This window comes from Vitis riparia, chromosome 18 (genome assembly GCF_004353265.1).
Source record: "Vitis riparia cultivar Riparia Gloire de Montpellier isolate 1030 chromosome 18, EGFV_Vit.rip_1.0, whole genome shotgun sequence".
In the NCBI taxonomy this organism is placed as follows: domain Eukaryota; kingdom Viridiplantae; phylum Streptophyta; class Magnoliopsida; order Vitales; family Vitaceae; genus Vitis; species Vitis riparia.
In genome coordinates, this window is record NC_048448.1 from 19,030,520 (window position 1) to 19,040,004 (window position 9,485).

The window sequence follows — 9,485 nt, forward strand, 5'->3', positions numbered from 1 at the left end:
GGAGGCTGGAACGGCAGAAAGTGCTTTGTTGCATGACAAGGAGAATGGGAAATTCGATCAAGAACCTGGAGTTACCGAGCCCATAAAATTTGGTTCTCATGGAGATGAGCCTGTCAAAGGGAAGGGTCCAGTTCTAGAAGCATTTGGTAATGCAAAGACTGTCAGAAACAATAATTCAAGTCGGTTTGGGAAGTTTGTGGAGATTCAATTTGATTAGTGGGGAAGCAATAGGGTTTGGTCCCCTCAAAAACGGCTACATGTTTGAGCTCATCAACATGTCCAGTCCTCAAGGCCCTTGGGAAGAGGCTTTCCTTTGAGATAACAGTTGATTTAAATGGCTGAGTTTGCTGCTGAGATATTCCATGACTTGCGTGAAGAAGTGATGGTGACTGCTACAAGGGGTCATGGTCTAATGGTGTTGGCTGGCATCCTAATCTGCATACTGATCAGAATCTGATCACAAGGGGAGATTTACCTCGATTTGTAGTGGACTCTTATGAAGAATGTCGGGGTCCACTGCGGTTATTCCTTTTGGATAAGTTTGATATTGCGGGTGCTGGGGCATGTTTGAAGCGCTACGTTGATCCATCATTCTGTAAAGCAGAAATCAGCAGCCTCTGGGGCTGTGAAGTTACAAGTTCAGAGGGAAAAGAAAATCCGCAAAGGAAAGACGAAAGGATGTTGCTGGAGGAATGGAGAAACCCCGAAGATTTTACCAGCGACACATGCCAAATTGCATCAGTTGTTTTTGATAAATCGTGTTGAGAATGGTACTGATGGCCCTGCAAGGCTCGTGAAATTGAAGAAAAGGCAACTGAGTGAATCCCCATCGCACAGTCTGTTCCCAACTTCTCTAATTTCAGAAATGAAAACACAAAGCCTTCTTCTGGAATCAGCAAAGTAACACCATAACGCTCTCGGAATTGAACCATGAAGAGCTTGATTCTCTCCTTGAGTTCCTCTACAGTAGAGCCATGACTGCAGGGCAAGCCTATGAAGCAATGAACGATGCTAGGCACCTGGATTCTGACATGATTGTTATTCTTAACGACTGCAGGCGGGTTTCATTACTCACTGCTACTCTAGATGGGCCCATACCACCTGTAGGAGCTTTGAGCAGTGCTCTTAATAGGTTACAATCAAACAGACCTCTTAGAGAATTATGAGAGGTTACCAAGGGTGTTACCAAACAGATTGGCGGACCGATGCATGAATTGGCTGCAAAAGTTGATGAATATGCTCGTGGGATGGTCAGTGGTTCTGGATCAACACTTTTTGAAGAGCGTGGGCTTTACTATATAGGTCCTGTTGATGGCCATAACATAGATGACCTTGTTGCCATTCTCAAGGAGTTTGAGAGTACCAAGACAACAGGTCCAGTTTTGATCCATGCTGTCATAGAGAAAGGCCGCGGATATCCATATGCTGAGAAAGCTGCAGATCACCAACTTCAAAATAGGGTACCATTCGCACCTCAGGTCCACGTGCATGGCCATCTTTGGGCCATAGTGCCATTTCCCATTTCACCATCTCTAATTTTGAAAAATATTCTTTTAAATCCCTTTCTTCAAATAATTTTCTATATCTTAGTTTGTTTTAAAATAATTTCAAACTCATCCATTTTTCATCCTTAGTTTTTTTTCTTAGATTCCAAAAATCCATTTTTCCAATAAAATTTTGTTGCCACTCTTCTTCTTGGCAAATCATTTTCACATCTCTTTTGATTTTTTTTTAAATGTTTTAAAATAAGCAAGAATCCAATTTTGTAATTCCTAATGATGGAATTTACGGATTTGGTTCATGCAAAATAAACGGGCTTTGGTGGGGGCCCTACATAAGTGATTTTATGATTGATTGATTTGATTATCACACATGATTGATTCATTCTGCTCTATGACATGCTTGAGATTATTCTTTAATTGTGTGCTAATCCTCTTTCTTGATAGCGCATTGATCGTTTGACACCAAGGTATGCCCCATCCTCACTTCGGTCATTCTTTATTAAGTGTTTTGATTCCCATATGTGCATGATCACTTCGAGTATTCATTGATTTTCTCATTGATCGCCATGTTAGCTTCATTCTATTAGTAGAGACCCGACTTTAGGGACTTAGAGGGGTGTTACGGTCTTTACCGTACCTTCCCGATAAGTAACCTAACCCCCGAACCCGATCCGGTTTTTCGTGGACCAACCTTTTCCAAAACAAGGAGTCACACTTAGGGTTTTTCTTTCTTATTTTGTTTACCCTTTAAAAATAAAACAAAAATAAGTGGCAACTCCAAGTCATTTTCAAATAATCAATAAAAATCAATTTTTCAAAAATAAATCAAGCTCGCCATCGAGTGGGAAATGCATGAGCACGAAATACGGGGTCCACATCAGGTCAGTTGGTTCATTTCCTCACATTAGAGAATTAACATAAAGTCAATTCTCTAACCGGTGCTGTACAAATGCATCCCTCAATTGGATTTCAGCTCTAATTCTCTCTCACTGATGCAACTTGCAATGATTCGAGCCTCTCACTTAGCCTTTACCATTCAAGGTGATCTTTAACCTTCGACTTCCCTTCACAAGCTCGCAAGAGATAACTAATGGATGTCTCCTTAGAGTCCAAAAGCTTACCAAGTGTTGGCAATTCTAGAAAATCCTACCTTCAAGTCACCTCCCAAAGGCTCGCAAGGGGTAAACTAGTGCATCTCCATGGATAGAGATCACTTGCCTTACCAAGTGTTGGCCCAGGTGACTCCAAGGCATTTTAAGTTAACTAAAAACATAGAAACCATTCACGGGACACACTTTCTCTTCATTCATAACTGAAACCACAAAGCTTCTAATTCTTGCACTTGGAACCTTTCCCGGCAACCTTAACTCCAAGGAACTAAAAGGTTTAGTTACTCATTCTCTGGGGAAACTTCCTCAGAGAGTGCATAACTAAGTAAATGAAAAAATACAATCAAAGTGAGAAGGTAAGGTAGAGCTCAAGCTCTGTATTTTACTTTCTTTTAAACTTTTTACAAAAGGTTCATCACCCTCAGAACAGGCTCTCTGGGCTCTATTTATATGAAAATTACATTAATAGCTATTACATGGATATTTAGCCTTTTTTTCTAACTTAAAAGCTAAGGAATCCTATAATTGGTGGCATATAAGGAGAGTTTGGGGATTTAAACAACAAAAATCTAAAGAAAAATATCTCCAAGTGTCGGTTACAAATATCGGGAAGCACTAAGGACCATTTCGCAGGTGAAAACGAGGTCTGCGAGATTTCGCAGACGCACAAAAAGGGCTGCGAAATCACTTCGCAGCAAAAGGCTGAATCCGCAGCGTTGAAAAGTTGGCCTTCATGTTGCAGTGTTTGGCTTCCATCGCATTGTGAAACTTCAGGGGAAAATCCACAGCACTGTGCAAAAAGGCTGCGAAATAATTCTGCAACAAAAGGGTGATTTCGCAACGCTGTGCAAAATTTTTCCTTTAGCTTGGAGTGATCGGCTTCCAATGGTTGTAACTCCTTCATTTCAACTCTGAATTGTGCACCGTTTGAAACATTGGATTTTTGACTTCCTAAGCTTTAAAATTACATATAGAATGCATAAATTGGACTTCAGGAAGTGCTCCAAAAGTGGCTGACATGACTGTCATCAAGAATGCTTCATGGCAGATTTCTCTTTGCTTCCCCTCCTTGCATTCCGGATTTGCTTATGGCAAAGGACTTCAAAGCTTTGGTTCTTCATGCCTCTAAGCTTCCCATTGCTTTGCCATGGATTCCAAATAACTCTCCTCAATCTCATATTGCTTTGGTTATCAAAAAGCTATCAAAACACCAAAACTTAAGACAATTTGATTAGAATTGATTGCAAGGGGCCTTAACATGTTAATTGGGTTAAAAGACAATAACTACTACTCAAAAGTGTTTAAAAGGTTTAATTACAAGCTATCAAATAGCACTTTTTGAGTAGTAATCACCTAGAGTCATTTCTTTTCCATTTAGAGCCCAGAGCTCTCGACCCAGAGTCGTTTTTCTCATTTATGACTCAAAGTCATTTGTTTTCCATTTAGAGCCAGAGCTTTTGACCTAGAGTCATTTTTTCATTTATGAGCTAGAGTCGTTTTTATTTTCCATTTAAAGCCTAGAGCTCACGACCCAGAGTTGTTTTTCATTTATGACCCAGAGTCATTTTTCTTTTCCATTTAAAGCTCAGAGCTCACGACAAAGAGTCGTTTTTCATTTATGACCCAGAGTCATTTATTTTCCATTTAGAGCCCAAAGCTCTTGACCTAGAGTCGTTTTTCATTCATGACCCAAAGTCATTTCTTTTTCATTTAGAGTCCGTGACTCTCGACCTAGAGTTGTTTTTTTTTTTCATTTATGATGCAGATTCATTTCTTTTCCATTTAGATCCCTAAGCTCACAACCTAGAGTCGTTTTCTCATTTATAACCCAGAGTCATTCTTTCCACGTAGAGGTTTGAGCTCATGACATAGAGTTGTTTCATTTTTGTGATGGGAGACCCGTGTTCCAAGCTTACTCTTGTCATGTGCTAGGACAAAATCTCTGGTCTTTTTCTTTTAGTTCTTCGGTATAGTTCACTTCGTTTCTCTCATTATTCGTATTTTTATTCACATTCCTTACACTCGTGATCTCTACTGAAGAGGGACATATTTGTAAACCCTTCATTTTGTGCTCCTAGCACATGTCGTATTAGGTATTTGTTCGATATTTTACAACAATTTCTTGGTGGCTCATTACCACTCGTGCAACCTATCTTTTCTATGCCACCTTGGGCACTTTGGTTGAGGAATTTATCTAACTCCATTGTGACTCTCGGCAGCCCTAATTTAGACCATAGGCCAACTTAGGCACCCTAGGCCCATTTAGGTACACTTGGCCCATTAGGCACCACCTTAGGCCCACTTAGGCACCCTAGACCCATTTAGATACATTGACCCGTTCGGCACCACCTTAGGCACACTGGACCCATTTAGATGCACTTAGCCCACTTAGGCTCACCTAGTCTTGCTTAGGTCACTTTTTTGGCACATCCTGCATGTCTCATGTGCCTTGCATGACTTGCATGGCTCGTTTTTATGAACTCACATTACTTGACTTTTTTATTATATTTTTGTTTATTTTATTTATTATCTTGTCTATTTCCTCCCTAATTTTATTTTCTTATTAATTTGTCACTTTTCTGTAATACTTGTCCTTACTTATTTATTTTAATTTAATAATTTTGTGTAAATGTTTTATTTATTTTATTTTATTTTATTTAGTACTATTATTATTATTATTATTATTATTATTATTTTATTACTTGTCCTTATTTATTTGAAATTTTGTAGGAAATGTATGGAAGGTGTGCATAGTATTGATATTTGGAATATGAGATTTCCTTGGATGCATGATCATTGGAGATGGAATGGATACCATATTGAGATTGGAAGATACGTTTTGGGAGAGTTTAAGGAAATGATGCTCTACGAGATAAGGAAACAATTGAAGACTGACATGGCTTGGAATTTGAGGTTTTTATTTAGAAAGGGAGCCAATTAAAAAGGAAAAAAAATTACTAATTTGGTTTTGGAGGAATTATACGTTTGTGCGTTTAATGGAGAAAGTGAGAGGGTTCTTTAGAGGAAAGTGAGATTCCTTCTTGAGAAGAAAATCAAAGTCAACATGCATGGAAGCTGGAAAAGGGGAAATTATGAGTGTGATGAAGCAGGAGGTTTATTTTTTTAGGAGGAAGAAAAAGAAATTCAGGACGTTAAGGTAGGCGGTAGATTAAGGATCAAGGGGACTCTATGAAAGACAACAAAACTTCTACATGAGGCCAATAGAAGGTCTAACAGTGCGGGGGGGATTTGGATTGCAAGCAAGTGATCATCAAAGGGGAAGGCATTGAGGATAAAAGAGGGGTTTAGATTATAAGGGAGGGTCAAGGGTTCCTTCATATTTTTTGTGATTTCGATATGGACGAGAAGAAAGATGAGGCCTTGAAATGCCTGAAAATTAGGAAAGATACGTTGGAGGTAGGGGATCAAGCTTGTGCCTTGAAATTCATTACGAAAGTGCGTCGTCTTGATTTGAATCTTCCTGCTGATGATCTCTTATCGAAGATTGAACGAGAAACGGGTCAATCAGAGACATCAGGAGGTGAGGCTAATGATGAGGCTTTGAAGGCCTCCAATCATCCTTCAGTTCGGCATAGGGTTCCATTGAGCGGGTCTTCAGTGTTGTCGTCTTCATCATCAATGGCGTACACTGATTACTACTCAAAAAGTGCTATTTCATAGCTTGTAATTAACTCTTTTAAACACTTTTGATTAGTAGTTATTGCCTTTTAACCCAATTAACACGTTAAGGACCCTTGCAATCAATTCTAATCAAATTGTGTTAAGTTTTGGTGTTTTGATAGCTTTTTGGTCACCAAAGCAATTTGAGATTGAGGAGAGTTATTTGGAATCCATGGCAAAGCAATGGAAAGCTCAAAAACATGAAGAACAAAAGCTTTGAAGTCCTTTTCCATAAGCAAATCCGGAATGCAAGGAGAGAAGCAAAGAGGAGAAAACAGAGTGAAGAAAACAGAGGACAGCAGTTGCAGTCTTCTTTCGCACTTTTGGAGCACTTCGCGAAGCCTATTTTCTACATGCTATATACCATTTCAAAGCTCAGGAAGTCAAGAATCCAATTCTTCAAACCGTGTTTGATTTGGAGCTGAAACGAGGAAGTTACAGCCTTTGGAAGACAACTGCTCCAAGCTGAAGGAAGGATTCAACAAAGTGCTGCGAAATCACCCTTTTGTTGCGGAATGATTTCGCAGCCTTTTTGCACAGTGCTATGGATTTCCCCTGAAGTTTCACGCCGCGATGGAAGCCAAACACCACAAGAGGAAAGCCAATTTCGTAGTGGTGCGAAATCAACCGGTTGCTGCGAAGTGATTTCGCAGCCCTTTTTATGCATCTGCGAAATCTCGCAGACCTCATTTTCACCTGCGAAACGGTCCTGAAGCTTCCCGATAGTTGTGCACCGACTCTTTTAGATCTTTTCTTCTGATATTTTTGTGTCTAAATTTCCATTTTCTCCTTGTATTCAACCACTCATGTAATTCCTTAGCTAGGAAGTATCCAAGGAAGGGTAAATTACCTTCCGATATAAACTCCCTTGCATCCATTGTAAAATAGATAATCCATCATATAATATATCATATATAGAATCAACGAACAGAGCACTTGCTCTGTTTTTCATATATATTCTTGTTTTCTCGTTAGTTTTCTTTCTAGCCAATCAAACTCTGAGGATTTTTCCTTAGAGGACGAGAGGCTAAGCTCTTCGTATCTTGGAGTGAGGAAAGCCGGGTAAGTTTCCACATGCATAAATTGGAAGTTTTGTTGTTTTAGTTTTTAATGAAGAGAAAGTGTGACCCGTTAATGGTTTTTATCTTTTTAGTTAACTTAAAACGCTTTTAAATCACCTGGGCCAACACTTGGTAAGGCAAGTGATCTCCGTCCATGGAGATTCACTAGTTTACCCCTTGCGAGCCTCTGGGAGGTGACTTGAAGGTAGGATTTTCTAGAATTGCCAACACTTGGTAAGCTTTTGGACTCTAAGGAGACATCCATTAGTTATCTCTTGCGAGCTTGTAAAGGGAAATCCAAGGTTAAAGATCACCTTGAATGGCAAGTGCTAGGTGAGAGGCACGAGTCATTGCAAGTTGTATCAGTGAGAGGGATTTAGTGTTTGAACCCATTAATGGGAAGCATCTGTATAACACCGGTTGGAGAAGGAACTATATGTTAATTCTCTAATGCGAGGAAAAGAAACAAGTGACCGGAACTCCCTTTTTGCATGAGGAATCTGAGCCTAGTGATCTGAAACTCCAAGAAACACTTTTCTTTGTAAGTAAAATCAGTTACTACTATTTTTGGTTAGTTTAAAACCAAACCTTTTTCATTCAAACATCTTTATGTTTTCTTTTAAAGCTAACCTTGAAATGAAAAGACACCAATTCATCTTTGAAATAATATCATTTGTGAAGTGAAAACCCATCCCAGTGAACGATCCTAGAGCCACTATGCTATAGTAGCTTTGTCTTTGCTACCCTAGTATATGGTGTAATAGGTTATAAATTTTGTTGATTACTTCCTCAATCAAGAAGCACCAGCTAGACATGAATCAGCCGAGACACCAATTAGGCATGAATCATACACAAAGGAACATATCTCAATTGTGAGGCAGGTTAAGAAGAAGAAAGATTACTATGAGGCTCTAGGGTTGGAGAAGAGTTGTATGGTTGAGGATGTTCAGAAGGCTTATTGGAAACTATCTTTGAAGGTTCACACTAATAAGAACAAGGCTCCGGGTGTAGAGGAGGCTTTTAAGGTAATGTTTGAAGCGTTTTAGTGTTTAAGCAACGAAGAGAGCCAAAAAAAGTACGATCTTGTTTGGTCGGATGAACCAGTTTATGAGTGGCATCCAACGACTCGCAGGGTAAATGGTTTTAATGGGTTCTATGATGGCGGTGTTGATGCAGAAGAGATCTTTAGGAACTTCTTCTTCAGTGGAATGCCTCAAGCAACCACCTAGTTTCGGGGGTTCGCATTTGGGCATGGAATGGAAACAAGAATGGAGCCAATGTATGCATTCGCTAGATCTTACCCATATGAATACCAGTTTGTCACACAAAAGGAAATGAATTATTATGTGAAGTCAACCAAATTTGAGCAAGATTACCCTTCAAATAGCCATGAACGAGTGGCTTTTGAGGCATAGGTTGAGAGAGAATACTTTGCACTTCTGTCACAGAATTGTCGGCATGAGTTGCAACATCTCCAGTGGGGTTTTATGTGGGAAACACCACATTGTGAGATGTTAAAACAGTTTGAGGTTGTGGCATAATGACCTCAATCAAGGTTTGTGCTCATTGCCACTATTTCAAAATTTCTATTTTGAAGAAAATGCATCTGAAATTTGGAATTTTGCATTGAAGATATGAATGATGGGTGTAGGATGCAATCTTGGGGTTATTGCTTTTTTTAAACGGTTCTTATTCCTAATGATGCTAATTTTCAGTTTTTTTTTTTTTTTTTGAAACTTTAGTGTTGAAATATTAGGTTATTGTTTGTTTCAAAAACTTCTTAATTCTGATGGTATTAATTCTTAATGTTGCATTTATATTGATTTGGCAAGTTAGATAATAAAGTTGTTGTTCCTTTAATGTTTCTTTTATGTGGTTATTTTTTTTTAGTGTTAAAATTATATTGTTTTGGTCGGTTAAATGATTAGGTTAAATTTTTTTCATTTGGTTAGTTAAAATATTAGAAAGTTTTATTTTTATTTTTTTTATTAAATTGACATTTTGAGTTGAATCAAATTTTCTTTTTAAAAAAAAAATGAATTTTGCAATCATAAGTTTGGCTCCTTGATCCCAAATGAAAGGTAGCCAAACAGGGGGGTCCAATTTAGCTTTTCTCTTGTTTTCAAAACCCT

The 9,485-nt window shown here is 38.6% G+C and overlaps 1 pseudogene; it reads left to right on the top strand.

Annotated features, from left to right (window-relative positions):
• The first annotated feature begins 5,968 nt into the window (after positions 1-5,968).
• LOC117905342 lies at positions 5,969-9,017 on the top strand (annotated as a pseudogene).
• The last annotated feature ends 468 nt before the right edge of the window (positions 9,018-9,485 follow it).